Source organism: Triturus cristatus, chromosome 6 (assembly GCF_964204655.1).
Source record: "Triturus cristatus chromosome 6, aTriCri1.1, whole genome shotgun sequence".
Taxonomy (NCBI): domain Eukaryota; kingdom Metazoa; phylum Chordata; class Amphibia; order Caudata; family Salamandridae; genus Triturus; species Triturus cristatus.
The window spans coordinates 828,414,110-828,431,056 of record NC_140589.1 but is presented as its reverse complement, the minus strand read 5'-3'; the positions used below and the strand labels follow the sequence as shown (position 1 = coordinate 828,431,056).

Genomic DNA, 16,947 nt, shown 5'->3' with positions numbered 1-16,947 from the left:
TCTTGAATTTATGGGCCCTGCCCTTTAAGTTTGTATCAGAGTAGGATGGCTCACACATGAAGTGAGGGGAGAACCTAGAAGTAATCTAGAATAGGTAGAACTTATAACCTCAAAGCCCTGAACTACAGCCCAATGATTGATAACGGAGGGCGACGGAATATGGCGGAGACAGACAGAGTTTGGCGGTGTGGCAAAATCAGCTGCAAAAGGAGGTGTGAGTTTCGATAGGGTGTATGCAGAGTATTACGGGAATTATTGCCTTGGGTGGTGTCTTGCAGAGCTGGAGTGAGAGTCGAGTGAATGTGGTTTATGGTCGGATGTGGTCCAAGGATTGAGATTTGAGTTGCAGGTCCTGAAGTGGCCTAAGATCTCAGGATAATAAAAGGTGTAGAAGACACTGAGATTGTGATTGTCTGACCGAAGAATTGGGGAGTTGTCATGAGACGTCTTCGGCAGTTCCACCTAAGACAGGTGTGGTACTTTGAAATTTGGGACCGCGTGGGAGACAGGGCCCTACCCCTGTCTATTCCGGTATTAGCGAACTGCGAATGTTCAATGCAGTATGTACAAGCGCTTTGTATAACGTTTTAGCGATAAATGCACTTTGTATACGCTATTATACATTGACTTCGTGGGTTCCAGCTTAGAGCGGTAGCCATCTTATGGTTGCCCTCACATAGGCTACATATTATGAGCAAATACGGGCCTTTAGAACACATGTGCCTTCCTTTGACTTCTCTGTGACCTGGGCAGCTTGGCTCCGCTGCCCCAGGTCAGTCCGGTCCCACGAGCTCCCCGTCCTACGGCCACCTGTGATTAGCATCAGGGTTTGACACACCATAAAGCCTTTTCATCCCACACGAGCCTCCGGCTAATCTCTTTCACACCTGACTCTTCCTGCTTTATGGCTTGTTTTGCACACAGGAGATGCCCGCGTTTATTGGGGCCTATTGATATCTGATGTGGGATCTGAGCCTCGCTGGGTAAATAATTGTGGGCTGGCTAAACTGGAAAGTGGGATGGTCATCATGACTCTGCCTTTTCGTTTGTAATGGATACATGTAAATGACCATATCGTAAAGCAAGGAATGTGTGCCTGAAGCATGATATTTTGTATTTAAGGAGAAGCCCGTTTCTGTAACTTTAAGCAGTCTCCTGAGAACATACATGCTGTTGTGCTTCTCGAATACCTGTAATTGGTCTGCAGCCAATAAACTGATCTTTGACTTCACCCAGAAGACTCTGTGTTTCTGTAGGTCTGAAACAGGAAGAGCCCGAAGTCTTAGGGTGTGTTCCCCTGCACCGCTGGGCTTTAAATTCCCAGTACTTCACAGGGAACTTCGTGTGAAAGAGATGTATGGGAATTGTCTAGTAGACCTTGTATGCAGGGGTTAACTGTACTGATTCGGGTGATCCATTCTGGTTGAGGGTCATCGTGTGGGAATGTTCTTGAGTGGTTGAAATCTATCGATCCTTTTAAATGACAGACAGTTACAGATTTAAGATGACTGTGTTTGTGAATGTGTACGAAGAGATTGTGAAAGAGGGTGAGCCGCTGCGAGGAGTGAAAGTGACGCGAGAGAGTGTCACGCTACGATAGGTCGGTTGGTGTAACGTCGCGCTGGGATTGGTTGGTAGACATCGGTAATTTGTAGTTTGAGAGGGTTGCTTAATCGAAACTTGGTGAACAGTAAATTGTAATTTGGAATCATGCGATGTTTTAGGGTGTTGCAGGATCTTTTCAGGGGTGACAAGGGGGTTGTTGCTCGAATGGGCGAAGAGGCACCACCAGAGGATACTCCAGCACAGTATATGTAGATAAAAGTTGGGTTCCATACTATATATTTTTGGATTTAAAATTGACATAGGATCACTGTGAAGCTGGGTGAATTGTCATTTCCATGCTTTGGTTCATCTCAATTGGACGTACTGAATCAGATCAAAGGAGCAATGTTTGCACTGCAACCTTTAGATAGATAAACACAGTTTGAAGCGTAAGATGTCTGGATGTGTGAAGCTCATGCTAAGCAGAGGGAGAAATATCAATGGAGAATGAGGAAAACTGTGAGGTAATATCAGGATGCGAAGCTCAAGAGATGGAAAGTGGATACCATTGTGCGGGAAAGGTTGTACCTAGTACTGGTCGGAGATGGAGATTTACCAGACAGGAGTGAAAAGACAAATGGGAGTGACAGTAGTGACAATGATGACAGCTTGTTGGTTGGGTTGTTAGCCGAGCATCCTCCACCTTGGAGTCCATTATCAGGCAAAGGGTGGTGAGACTCAGAGAGTGACGAGAATGTGGGAAGTGTAACAGCTCTAGTGGATCCTGATTCAGGAGTCGTGGGAAGGATATCAGCAGGAGTAAAGGGGGCATGAGTGTCTGCCTTAGGAAGTATGGAACAAGATGGTGTTAGTGCTGCTTAGTGGTTCCGAAAGCTCTTACAGTACCGGTTACCATTGGTCCTGTTGTTCTTGTTTACGACCCGAGTTCAATGGAAAGCCAGAGACAGCCCATACATGCTGAAGGGGCTGGATTGGAAAACACAGGGAGTACGAATGGGAATTGCCCTTCCTTAGTGCCTATGGAATCTAATACCCCTTTAGTAGCTACTGCTAACCCTTCCGAAGTACGCATTGACTCCAATACTATAGGGTCTATACCCATGGTAAGCAGTAGTTCAGATCTGCGGATATGGGAAACTCCTGTGAGAGGATCAAGTGGTGGGACCTTAGAAGCAAGTACAAATCTGAGAGCCTCTGGAAATCACCATGTCCTAGACGTTGCGGACCTGGATTCCTGGTTGAGAGACCATAATAACAGTAAGGAGAGTCAGAGTAGCACGTCAAGTCAGGGTGCCATCAAAGCCACAATGAAGGCGAAGCTAGTAGACGTGGTGAGGCTGATGACTGAAGTAGACGAAATCATCAGTGGGAATCTACCTTTAAACATGATAGAGACCTGTGAGCCAGATCATATGTTATTTGTAGAAAAGGATGTCAACCGAAGGGCAAGACAAGCACATGAGAAGTTGTCCGAGTTGGCTCAGAGCTATGTAGTAGACTTGTCTTGAACGAAGACACTGCAGGGAAATGACAGGCTTATTTACAGTGACCAAAAGTTAGAGGAAAAGAAAGTGACGGTGTTGAAGACACACATCCAAGAGTTAGTAACAGGAATAAGGGCTTGGAGTATGCTGGATAAGTGGGAGGAGAGATGGTAAAAGAAAAAGAGCGTAAGAAAGGTGAGGCACCACCTCCAGGAGGGGGAGCGCAGGGAGCAGAGGCATATCCATTACGGGAAGGCCCTAGTAGAGGGTATGTGCATGTTCCCTGGAGTCGGGGTGACCTTGCGACGTTCACAAAATGATTTTGCTAGGTTGATGGAGAAGCCTACTCAGTGGTATAAGCAAGTCGATTTCTTTGTTAAAATCTTGACAGTGTTGTGAATTGACATGAACACCCTGTTCGAAACTACTTTGGAATCGGTTAGAGGTATGCACTTCCACAACAAAGTCATGAAGTTGTTGTGCACCACCTTGAGTTTGGATCAAAGACTGCATTGTAGTTATAGGCCTATGACATCAGGAATTGTGCAGCAGATCAATGGTACCTTGAAAGCGAGGTTGGGTAAAGTGTGTCTCGACATCTCTGAAGAGGCCTTATGCATTCTCTTTGGTGCTAATGAGTTTGCGCAGCATTCATGACAGGAGAACTGGGTTGTTGCCTCATGAAATACTGTTGGGAAGAGAAGTGCGTATGCCTGCTGTGCCTCCTACTGCATTAGTGATCTTCACAGATGATTTGGTCCTTGACTACTTTAAAGGATTGGCTGATGTGGTTCGTGCTGTCTCATCAGGTTGAAGCAGCGACTGCACAGTTCTCAAAGGACCTCTGCCGCAACCTGAACCCTGAAGATTTGGTTCTCATGTTATGTTATGTTACCAAGCATTTGTAGCACGCACAGATACCCGGAAGTGTCCCTGCGCGATAGGTCTATGCGAGGGTGAGCAGAAGTGAGAATAGCAGCTAAACCATTTAATTAAAGAGTAAGGTTTTCAATTAATTCTTGGATTTCCTCAGATCATGGTTATTCCTGAGCTCAAAGGGCAGGCTATTCCAGGCCCTAGCCGCCCTAACGGAGAGGGAACTCCCTCCCGTTCTGGTGAGGCGGTAGCGTGGAACATCATAAAACATGTGAGAAAAAACTGTCTTGACTCTCGGTGGCATGGACCATATCAAGTGATACTGGTGAAAAACACTGCTGTGGAGTGTGGAAGAATACCGAAAAGGGTCCACGCTTTTAGTACCGGACGAGTCACAGGTCCCTTTGATGAAACAGCTCCTCTCCCAGAAGTATTTCTAGCTGTGACCAAGCGGTCACGGTAAGGGACAAGCCAAGCTGTAGAAGTATCTGAAGAGGCTGGATACACACCAGATCTACCTGAAGGGGGTCAAGCTACACAAGACCCTGGTATAGATTCTGAGGGAGATGGTAACGTTGCGAGTGGTATAGAGTCTGTCTCAACAGAAGAGACTGGTGTGAAAAACGGTTGTGTGCATTAAGGATGAAAAATGCTGCAGGTGAAATGTGGCCTGTGAGACAGAGGAGAAGAAATCTGAGACTTGCATCCAAAGGAGAATTTGCACCAATAAGTAAGTAAGTAAGTAAATGCTTTATTGTATAGTTAATAAAAACCATTACAAAATATAAATACGACGATATGCTAAAACACAAAGAATTTACACTACTGTGAAAATGATAAAAGCTGGAAAAAAAAATGAAGGTAAAAACAGATATCTTTCTACTATAAGAAGTGACATATTCCAAATTCAACAATTTGCTAATGTTTTTTGCTTTTTCTCAAAATGTTCAATGAATTTGATTGTCCTGCAAATGAATTGTGGGTCTACTGTACATAAGGTTTGTATGACAGCGGACCGACATGTACGTATTCCATACTCCTTGAACTTGGTTTTCAACCAATTCCGACGTTCCTGTATAAGAGCTGGGCAAATACAAATCAGGTGGGTAAAGTCTTGTCTTGCTGCGCCACATAACCCACACCCTTCACTTTCTTGGGACTTCCACTTTGGATGCTCGGCATTAGTTGGTAGATTACCCAGCCTTATATTAAGATATTTGCGTTTGATAAAAGGTGAAAATGCAAGGTCCAAAAAGAGCGCCGGCACTAGTTTTTTGTAAGAATGGATTGTCATCCAAGCATGTGACCGGCGGCTAAAAGCTATTTTGTCGTCCAACAATGAGTGTCTAATGGCTGCCTTCCTGACCAACTGTTTGAATGAAGGTACTGGGAGCTTAAATTCCCAGAGACCAGCCAGATTTGTTGACTCTATTGATGTTTTAAGATACTTGGCGTAATTTGAGTTTGGATTTTTGCTCGATACAGCATGATCTCTTGGTTCATCCAGACATCGTACCAGAATTTTATGGTCTCGTACTTTCTCAGCAGCACTTGAAATTTCAGGCCGAGTTCCATTCTTACTTGGGCTGGTGATGCGTTACTTGGTAGCGCAAAGACATGCTTATAGATTTTCATTTGCACTTGGTCCAAAAGTTGTGCACTCTTGCCATGATGCAGTATGCTCCCATAAGCTATCGTTGGGATTAGTTTAGCTTTCATTATTGTTAGCAGAGGCGAAACCAAAGGACCTTTGAGTTCAGTTGCTAAGTTCATGAAGGCGTGCATTAGGGCCATGCCCTTCTTTTCCATGCTGGTGTATTGTGCATGGAAATTAAGACGCTTGTCCAGCAGTGCCCCGAGATACTTGTAACTTCCAACCGCTTCCAGTTTGACGTTATCTATTAAGAAGGTTGGTGGTGGTTTATGGCGTCGGGTTATGACCATAGTTTTTGTTTTCATGCTGTTTATTTCTAGCATGTTCTGCTTTGTATAGTGGGTTAGCTCCTGTAGAAGGCGTTGCAGGGCTATTCTTGTCTGGCTTAGCAGGACCACATCGTCGGCATAGGATAGATGTGTTACACGAAGCATGCCCAGCCGAGGCGGATGTGCGTTGATCAGGTCAAGGCTTACTGTTAGGTCGGCCATGAATAAGTTGAAAAGATGGGGAGCCAACACACAACCTTGCTTTAATCCATCAAAGGTGTGGATCTTCCTAGTTAGCCTTTGCCCATTGTTGATTTTTACCTGCATCCAGGTGTTACTATACAGGTTGATAATCGGCATTAGGATTGACTCCGGTAGACCCTGCTGCTTCAATTTGGCCCATAGTAAATTCCTATTAACACGGTCGAAGGCCGCCTTAAAGTCGACGAAACAGGTATATAGTTCCCGATGGTTGTGTAGACTGTTTTCGCCAATCAAGCACAGTGCCATTGCATTAGTCATTGTACCTGTTCCACGACGAAACCCTGTCTGATTTAACAGGATCTTGCTGTTCGTGTCCGACCATTGTGCTAAATCAGCTAGCACCAAGTATGCATAGTATTTTGCCTCTGCATCGATCAGTGCAATTAAGCGATAGTTTGTTGGATTTTTGCGGTCTCCGCCTTTATAGATGGGATTAATAATGGCACCCCTCCAACTTTCCGGGATCCGACCTGAGTTGCTGATTGTCCGGAACAGGAGGTTGAATTTGCATGCCCAGAACTTGGGGTCCTCTTTATAGATCGCCTGCGGGATGCCATTTGGCCAGGTGCGCTCTCTTGCTTGCCTTTCTTAATTTTGGATGATATTCGTCGATCATCAACTGACCACATTGATCGATCCTGGCTCTCCTAGCAGTTGGACATGCCATTAAGGCTGAGAACAGGCTTGCTTTCCTGTTCCATATTTCTTGGAGATTCGGATACCGTTGTAGCCATCGTGACCTGATGCTCCACTGGTTTTACCGAGAATGTATCGACTATGTGCTGCGCCCAAGCATTTTCAGGGATGCATGTCATGCTTATAGGTTGTGCTGCTCTATTGATGGAGTTGACTTGCACCCAGAACGCCCTGGAATCTGCTTTTTTTGTGTTATACACCAATTTGGCCCAAAAGTCATTGATTTTATTCCTTTTTTCCATCCATACTAGCTTTTTATATTGCTTCCTTATCGACCGAACTTCTTGCCAGATGCTTTGGTTTGTCCTTGAACCTTGTATCCGTCTTGTGAGCTTTTGAAGATGTTTCTTCATAGCTAGTGTAGTTACTGAGAATTTGGTTTTAGTCGTAGGACTGCTCTGCCTCTTAACCTTACTACTGGATCTTGGTAATGTTTCCAGGAAATTAGCCCAAGTTTTTGAGCATAGATCCTTCTCTGCCGTGACTATTTGTAGTAAGTTCTTAGCGTTCAACGCTATTTGAGGTAATGTAATGCTTGTCCACTGTAACCGCTTCAGATTAATTGTTGAGAGTTGACCTGGTATGGCTGGAGCATTTGCATACCTGGGGAAGCTTAGTTTCATCTCAATGTGTTGCATTGAGTGATCGCTATCCAGAGAGCTCATTATTTGGAATTTTTTAACTAGACTCAACGGGGGCAAAGTTACTAATGTGTAATCCAGGATGGAATTTGTATTATGACCTATGTATGTGACAGCAGGGGGTTTGTCGTGCATGGATCTTCCATTTATTACCCGTAAACCGAGTCGTTCCAGGTCCCACACCAATTGCTTGCCCACTTTGTCTCTCTTCAAGGTCGATATGACCTCCTGGGATTCGACATTCCACATTTCATTTGCCACTGAGATGTTGTCCTCTTCCTCCGATTGATGTAGAAGATTGGAGTTAAAGTCACCCGTAGCTATAATCTCCCAACTTGGGTGGTCAAGGCGGATGGAAGTTACAACGTTAACAACACGTTTGAACAGTTCTTTTTTTGCTGTTTTTTCGGGTGGGCATATATGTTAATTAAGACCATTGTTCTTGCCATGCATTTTATTATACTCTCCAGCTTAATAATTTGCATAGCCGCTGCTGATGTAGGCATATGCGAGACGTTTATCTTTAATGCAGTGGATACGTAGATAGATAAACCCCCCTTGCGCGGCCGTAGCGCCGGGAGCGCGTCGCGCTTTCATGGAAACATAATCTTCCTGGTACATCAATTGGCTCCATTGACCACGTTTCTTGAAGCGCTATGATGTCATATTGGTCCCAGGCAGCTGTCTTTCCACTGTGGTTTAAGATGTTTTTTGCTCCTCCGATGTTCCAGGAGAGCAGTTTTATTACGTTTTCTTCAATTTTACCTGCCTCGCAATAGGTTCACTTACCATTAATGCCCAAAAACTGTCTCTGGTGATTATTAATTGGGGTTTCGGCCCCCCTGCCACAGTGTAATATTGAGCGAGTGGTCCGGGTTGTATGATCTTCTCTTTTCCTACATCTTCTTAGCAGAGGTGACGGGTAGCCCTTTTTTGTTTGTTCTTTCAGAGAAATTCCCCACTCTTCAAATTTATTCACTTCTGTGAGAATGCTTTTTGCCACTTTTAAGTTCCTCCAGGTGGCAAGTGTGCCTTCCCTGGGCACGTTATCTCCTAATGTGACGAATTCAATTGATAATAGGTCCGCGGATGTTAAATGGCTTAGGCTTGGGATGGTTGATGTGAGGTGGAGGATGTTCCCTCGATTTAGATAGTCTTGAGTGCCTTGAGGCTCGTAGTTGGGAATGAAAAGTATCTTCCCTGCAGTAGCTATTTGCATGTCAGAGGGTGTTTTGCTACTGATCTGAGCCTTTTCATTATTGGCAAGTTTCTGATCATCATGACCCTTTGCCTTGAGGTGGAGATATTGCGCTATTTGATTATACGCATCATTCGGAGTTGGTGCTGGTGGCATGTTTGTCGTGGCTTTTACCTCCTGGCCTATTCTGTTGGGTCCTGCCTGTTCACAGTGGTACCCACTAGTTGTAATCACTGGACCTGGGGGTGGTCCTATCCTTTCCACATTTGCATTCTCTTTTGTTGCTTGCATGCCATTGATGCCAGTGTATATCGTGAGTTGCAGTTGATCATCCATATGTCTGTCTGCCTTTGTTCTTATTTGCCTATGAGTATTTTGATCACTTTTTCTCGGGGTTTGGAGGTCAGACGATATGGTGACACTTTTCCCTGTGGTTGCATTGGTGCTTGGTAGTGTGACACGAATGGCGGGGACCTTTTTTTGATTTCTGTTCGTGTCTTTGAGTGCAGCCCAATGGGGTCTCTGATTACTTGGTTCATAGCTGTTTATTTGCTCGGACCTCTTTATGCAGTGGTTTTTATCTTCAAAACTAGTGCGCCCTATTTGATTTGGGGCCAACTCAGTTTTTAGGGGTTCATCCAGCAGATTATCCGAAATTTTGTTTAGTTGAATAATAACGCTGAGCCCTTGGTCCGTGCTACAGCCAGAAATGCTTGCGGCGGTTGTTGAACTCGATAGTTCAATGTTACTAGAGTTCCCTGCTTCTAAGTTTTTTGCGGGGATGACCCCCGCTGTTTGTGACACATTTTTTGATGTTTTCACTTGTGGTATAGCCTTGGGGCTTATCCAGAATCGTATTTGACTGTCTTCTCGATCTTTCCAGTTTTTGTGTTCCGTTTCTATCTTAAGTGATGGATTATGTTTCCCCTCTATGACGTTGGATTCAAGTTTTGGTTTCATTTTTACCTGACTAAAAATAGGATAAGAGACCAGCGTCTGTTTATTGGCGGGTGGGCAGTTTAACAGCTGATTTCTATTTTTCCTTGCCCGTTTTTTTTGCCTCTTTGTTAGGCGTTTCTGGTCGTTTTGGTTTTTCGCCCCGTCTCGGCTGGGTGATTCTGGTCCTAATAGTTTGTGACCGTTGTTTTGTACAATGAGGGATATTGCACCAGTTGTTTTCGGTTCCTCTATTATATCATCAGGTTTTATTGGCAACTTATACTGTGAGGTTTTTCCCACTGTTATTTGCCTTGCTGGTCCATTTGGTTGGTCTGCGTGTTCGTTTTGTGTACTCTTGCAATTCTCAAAAGAGATGAGATCGCATCCAGTGGCTGAGTTGTTGTCACTGTGATTAGCGTATTTGCATTCCTGCAATATATCTTTAAGTATTGATGGCAAATTCTTTAATTTATCCAATATTGGGAGTGCAAGACTGGGATGGTGCCCACGATTGGGTCTGATCCTTGATGATGTCAAAAATGCTGGCCATGTCGTCTAACTTTTTATTTATGTTAGCGATATATTCCGCCATTGTACTCATGAGGTGTATATGAATGTCGAGTTTATCCGACTGCATATTAAGGGTTTTAATAGAGGTTTCCAATATGCACCCTAGTGTACTGTGCATTGTGATTATGGATTCCAAATTATCGCCGATGTCATTTCCTCTTTTTTGCCGGTATCTGTCTCCTGCGTTGCAGCCAGGTTGGAGTCCATCTGAGGCTTGCTTTATGGATGTTATATCATTATGCTGTACTTTTGTTTTTTGACTTGTTTCGCGACCTGTTTCAGGACTTTTTGTTGCTACCACGTCTGAGACAGCTGAAGCACTTGAGATCTCTATGATTGAGGGTTCTGTTTGAGCACCAATGTGAGTCAGGTGTGGTGAGGTTGTTAGTTCAATGATGACCACCTCTTGGTTCATTCCACTGGATGTATCAACTATGTTTTTGCTTAGCGATTCATGTGATGGAAAGGTTTTTGTACCCCGATCGGTTGCCGTTGCTCCTTGATTCATCCTTTCGGTATTGATTACTTTATTAGGGTTTTTTCGTCCTTCTGAGTTACTTTCAGTTATTTCCTGAGCCTCATTTTCGGAGGTGATTGATTTAATACGGATTTTCGGTCCCTCCGGGGTGCTTTCAATTATATAGTTGTCCGCGCAAACTTCTTGTGCCATGGTTCATCCTTTATTATGGCTAGGTGCTTGGGGCACCCAACCAAGGTTTAAGTCCTTTATCCTTATCCTCTCTATAGATTTATTCAATACTGGGCTCATGCGTTGGTCCAGTCTAGGGGTTGAGTGACTATATAGAGGCACCTTATGTGCCAATTCGTACGTGCTTGTGTTCCAGTTATAGGAGACTTCGTTGCTGAGTTGGGCCGAGTGGCTTCCCGTTATTATTCGCTCTTGGTTTATGGCATTGGCTGATAATACTGATGTTGATATGATTTTGTCGCCTCGGTTCTCTTTATTGTTAGGGGAGCAACTTATTTTGTGTCCTTCATGCTGGCAGTCCGTGGTCTTAATTAATCCTGTGAGGATTGTTAGTGGTTTCTCCTGTCCTTGCCCTTGAGTAATGTCGTGCTTTTTATTGTCCTTTTTATTTTCCTTGTGCACCTGGGCTTGAAATTGAAAAATGTTTTTCACAAGAGTGGCATTCGTGCACTTGTGTGTCTCCTCTGTTCTGTTTGCCCTATCCACGTTCGTGTTTTGGGCTTTCCGAGAAGTCCTTGGTGTAGTTGATCCTACTGGCCTTATCTCAATTTTTTTAGGTGACATTGGTTTTTGTAATCCCGTTGGCGTATTTGCCATTGCGTATACTGCCGTTGCTGGGTCTTTCAAAAAGGCAAATCTGTCAGTGTGATTCATGTTACTGAAAATTGGATATACCGGCGGAATTAGTAGTGCAGGTGAGCTTCCCTTAGCTGGGCTAGCAGGGGATTTGGTCTTGACTTTAGCTGTGGGTTTGTTCGTGTTCTCCCCGACCTCATTCCCCTTTTTTATTTTTTTTTATTTTTCCTTACTGTCTCCGCTCTGCTTCCCGCTCCACCTCCCAAGCCTGTCTGTGTCCTCAATCGGGGTTAGCTTCACTGCAGGGTCGCGGGGTGGGCACTGTTGATTAGCTGTTATGGCGTTATGGTGACTCAGAGGGGCTTCCCCTCTGCCCAACCCGCACCACACCTGCTCCCGACACCCAGCACCCGGCACCCGGCACCCGGCTCCCGGCACCCAGCTCACCGCTTGTTGCCGCTTCTCTTCTCTCCTCTCTTCTCCAGTATAATGCGTAACAGTACGACGCGGTGTGCCTCAAGGGCAAGGTTTGTTTGGCGGCTCCTGCCGCAGGAGGTGGAGGTGGTGCCAAGATGTTGTCAGGAGGCTCCGGCCTTTTTTTTTGCAGTTACGGCTCTGGCCGCGATGGGAAAATTCAAGCGGCTCCTGCCACGATAGGAAATGCCTAACGCTACGGCCGTGGCGGAGAGAGCTTGGCAGCCCCAGCCGCGTTGGGAGAATTCAAACGGTTTCTGCCGCGTTCTGAGTTGAATAATAGTATGGTGCCGATACCGGTAAACTGCCGGCTAGTACAGCAGTGGAGCTGTGAGGAACGGTGCGGCGTCCTTGCCTCCTCGCTGCTCAACTGCCTCAACTGACGCCTGTCAGCAAATCCCGGACTGGATTAACACCTTGCGCATCCCACCAGAAGACCGTAAAATCCGATTGTCTCAGCTTTCCTTTCTACTCTAACCAAGTTCCATTTGCACCAAAAGATAAATCTTTAGAGTCGGAACTGAGTGAAATTGAGCAAACCACAGAAGGTGCTTGAAGGTCCAGGAGAGCTTGAGTTCTGTGTCAGAGATATTCCTTTCCTGAGTGGACTTATCTGCTTACAAATGCCAGGGAGAGCGTGGTCCTAGATTTCGATAATGGTTGTTGAGATTTTGCTGAGAATTTCTGGAATTGAAGCTAATGCACTCCTGTCATTGACTGTGCTTTTCCCCACCTAGGTTGAGTGGCTTAAGCACTGTGATTTTGGAAGACATCGAATTCCCAAGCTTCAGAGCACCACAGTCTAACTCAACCGATTGCAGCACTGAGAGCTGCACTGTTACAACTAGTCATTGAGGAGGTTGGCTCTTATCTCATAAGAGATGTACATTTAACCTAGGCCCTAGTGGAAGGAAAATAAAAATAGGGACTATCATCTAGAAGAAGAAAAGAGAAGGCTAGGGAAGTCTTCCAAGCTGTGTAAACACTGTACAATAGACTGTTGCAAAGACTTTTCCAAGATTTCAAGGAAATTTGCTCACTTGAACTATGTTACACATGAATAAGAGGTAGAGACAAGAGAATCTGTGTGTTGATCCTCTTACAAGCTGTAATCCAAGCTATTTTGAGAATGGAGTCTGGAAATTTGAATAGTTGGCACAAATCTATTATAGGTATACTCATTGTAGTTGTACTTACAGTGATAGCTGATGTCATTACTGAGTCAATTTTAAGTGCACGCAAAAGTGAGGAACATGGAGAGGGGGTACATGGGACATCCACACCTACCACTGCTGTCTCAAAGGAGGGTACATTAGGATCTGAAAAAGGCTTAATAGAGCAAACTAGTCACTTTCTCTATGTAGATTTACCCAAGGGTGATTATACACTGAATTCATATGCTAAGCTGTTGTATGAGTATGTTGATACTATGGAAGTGAGAGATTGTTATGTGTGCATGCAGTTACTTGCTTCAGTTGAGGAGGGAATCCGCTATCACTACTTACCCTTGACGTATGGTGGTATTTGTAGTTTACACCTTAGTGTGTTCTCAAATTATGATGTGTTACTCTCGGCAATACCAATCTTTGCTACTCATAGATGGGGAGATGGTCTCGATAAGGGCGATAGCGATGCAGAACCATCTTGCATTAGACATGTTACTGGCAAAAGAAGGCGGAGTCTGTCGGATGCTGAATGTCCAACAGTGTTGTCCTTATATTCCTGATAGCAGTAAAGATCTGAGCAATATATCAACTACATCACTGATATACATCATGAGATACAAGATCTGGCAGCTGAAGGAGTTTGGTATAAGATTGGGGAAGTGGAATCCTTAGATACATCTTGAAGCCGATAATCATTGTTGTGATCTGTGTTATTATCTTGGTAGGGATGACAGGGGCATATAAGTGGCACCAAGTGAGGCAAGTGGAGAACACCTTAAGGGAAAAAGAGAGAAGGATGGAAAGACTGCAGAACAGTCATTTTATTTGGTTTTAAACAATGGGAAAGATAAGAGAGCAACACACATGAGTACATCTCGACAGATTGCATAATTCAGTCATATTTTAATAATTATACGAAACATCAGTTGACATATCCATTATGCTTGACATTACTTTTGGTTGCTGATTTGTGTTGTGATTGCATGTGTCGTATGTTGTGTGGTCAGGGGGTAGGTGGGTAAACTTTATTAATTTCCGCCCAACTTTGCTATTTTGTCGCTCCCCAGCAATTACTGCACTCTTCAATAATAAGATCAGTTGTGTGCCCCATCTCAGTACTACTTATACTATGCCTACAGGGTGTGTGCGGGTAATGCCCAGGTGCTGTGCTCTGTGGTGGCCTATGCATTGAATCATGTATGTGCTTCCTAGTTGTCATTAGCTGCTGTATCAGCATTGTTTGTGGAAGATGCCTGGGGTTCTGTTGCTGCCTGCCAAGCCATACAGAAATCTAGACGAATTGTGTCCCATGTAGCCGCCATCGGGTACCTACGAATCCCCATGGTGTCCTCTAGGCGGAGGGCCACACTCTCCGCCTGCGCCCAGGTAGTGAGTAAACAAAACCAGGCTATTTTGGGGGGAGGTTCTGGATTTTTTCAGCGTTTGATGATCAGGTGTTTGGCCGTGACCAACTCGAAGTCTATAAACCTAGACGGTATTTTATGTTTTTAGATTTGTGGTAGAGGCCTAGAAGGCACACCTCCCATGAAGCATGCAGTGTTTGCTCATTGTAGTTCGACTAGCTACCGCTTCACAGTGGGTGGTGGGGGCACTACAGTTCCACAGCATATGCAACAGGTCTGCATCTATGTTCTTGCATCTGGGACAATGTGAGTCTGTGCGTCCGAAGTATTTATTCATTTTGGCTTCGTCAGGGACACCCTTTGGACTATGTAGTATTGTATATGACGGAACCTGGCATTTCTAAGGATCCGCGTTTGTCCCTCCAGTATAGCTACCCATTCCTGATCTGTGCATGGTCTTTGTAGATCCGTGTCCCAATATTGCCTAAGAGATGTCAGTGGTTGCATTGCATGTGTCCTCAGTGAGTCTGCAAACCATTCGGTAAGGTGCCTTCCAGCCCCTAGTTCGTGCAGGTATTGAATGATGAGGATTCATGTGTCATGTCTCTCCACAGTGACCGCATTGCCAAGATCAGCATGTTGTACAGTATGAATTGGCCTCTCGGCAGACTCTCCTCATCAGCCAATGTGTTAAAGGGCACCAGCAGGCCATCACGGTACAAGTCTCCCATCGTCTGTATGCCTGCCTCTTCCCATGTGACCAACTCACCCGCAGTAACAGCCTGCATTCCTTTAGGCATGCCCTGAATGGGCTAGAAAGGCGCATATGGTATTGTGTGTCTTGTGATGCATAAACACCGGCGGAAACATCTGTAAGCTGCTCCCAGCAATAGTTGGGTAGGGATTGTTCCCTTCTGCCCTGGGTAGAACTGGCTCATGATGGATGAGTGTGTGTTGCCTGGCAGTTGTGTGGCTGTGTCTGTCAGGTATGTTCCTCCAAGCCATTTGGCTACCCATTGGAGCTCCGCCGCCATAAGTTGGGCACAGCCAGTCCCCCCGATCCATGCGCAGATATAGCTTTGATAGTGCTACTCTGCAGCACATTCCTTACCAGATTAAATCATGCATTACACGCTCAAGTGATCAAAATATTGGAGATCCAACATAAAGTGTCAAATCAGTAAAGGTATATAAAAGACGTGGGAGCACCACCATTTTAAGGAGTGCTATACGACCCATTATAGTTAGGGGGAAAGAGCACCTAAAGGACATCTGTGATTTTATTACGCTGATAGCACGCATGAGATTACCCTCCAGCAGGTCTCCTGGCTGGGGATAAATCCTGATCCCCAAGTATCGGAACACAGATGGTTGCCAATGCACTTGTGTGTTATTGACCACCAATGCTGGATTATCTATAGATTCTAGGAACAGGTATAAGCATGACTTCGTCCAGTTTAATTGTAGGCCAGAGTGTGACACAAAGTTAGATAATATGCTCGCTACGTTATCACAATTGTGTCTTATATCTTGTAGATAGAGTAGCAGGTCCTCTGCATGTAATGGGACCGCATGCACCCCATAATCCAGTGGAATACCCCAGTCCTCACTTCCACAGTGAGGCTCTTCTGCCAATGATTCCATGGCTAGTGAAAATAGTAATGGGGATAGCGAGCATTCTTGTCTGGTGCCGCGACAAATAGGTATTGGGTCTGATACGTAGGGTCCTGGCTGTAGGAAGACTGTAGAGTAATTTAACAAAGTCAATCAAATGAGCACACATTCCAAATCTGGAGAGAACAGTAAGTAGATACTCCCATTCAAGAATGTCGAACACCATTTCTAGATCCAGTACAAGGCAACCAGAGTATGGTCATCACATCCTGGAGTATTCCGCTACTCGAAGAGACGCCATATGTTGAGGGATGTGTAGAGGGCTGGTATGAAACTGTTTTGGTCAGCATGAACTAAGTGGGGCATCAGGGGAGTCAGTCGTTCGTTCAAAAGCTTTTATTCGATTTGTACATACAAATCATACAAGCAAAAACACAATTGAAATATTAAAATCACCAAATAATCTTTCCTAAAAAATGGAAAAAGCTAAAGTGCAGCAAGTGAAAAGTAATCATGCCTCTATAGATCGACATGTTTTTATAGAATATACGACGTTCTTACATAGACTAACTGGGAGTCAGTAGAAATTACTTACTAGGCCTTTACTGGGAACTGTATATTAAAATGATTAAATAATCGTTCTATACTGTGGGGCACTGCATAAATACCTTAATACAGACATTGGTATGAAATTCAAAGAGAAATAAAACATATGTATACAGACAGGGATAATAACATTAATTTCATCATGAATAAACCCTGGCAGCTGTATAACACAAGTACAGACAGGTCAGTAAACAACATTACAGTACAATACTTTTCCTGGCAGCTGTACATTTTAAAATAAAAGTAGCCAAGAAGAAACAAATCTCCTCGTTCACTAGTAA

At 44.5% G+C, this 16,947-nt stretch overlaps 1 protein-coding gene across 1 annotated transcript in view; it reads right to left on the bottom strand.

The window, feature by feature from the left end:
- LOC146817941 (potassium/sodium hyperpolarization-activated cyclic nucleotide-gated channel 1-like) overlaps window positions 1-16,947 on the bottom strand; it is a 1,926,818-nt gene that overhangs the window by 1,302,231 nt on the left and 607,640 nt on the right. The window lies entirely within an intron of this gene.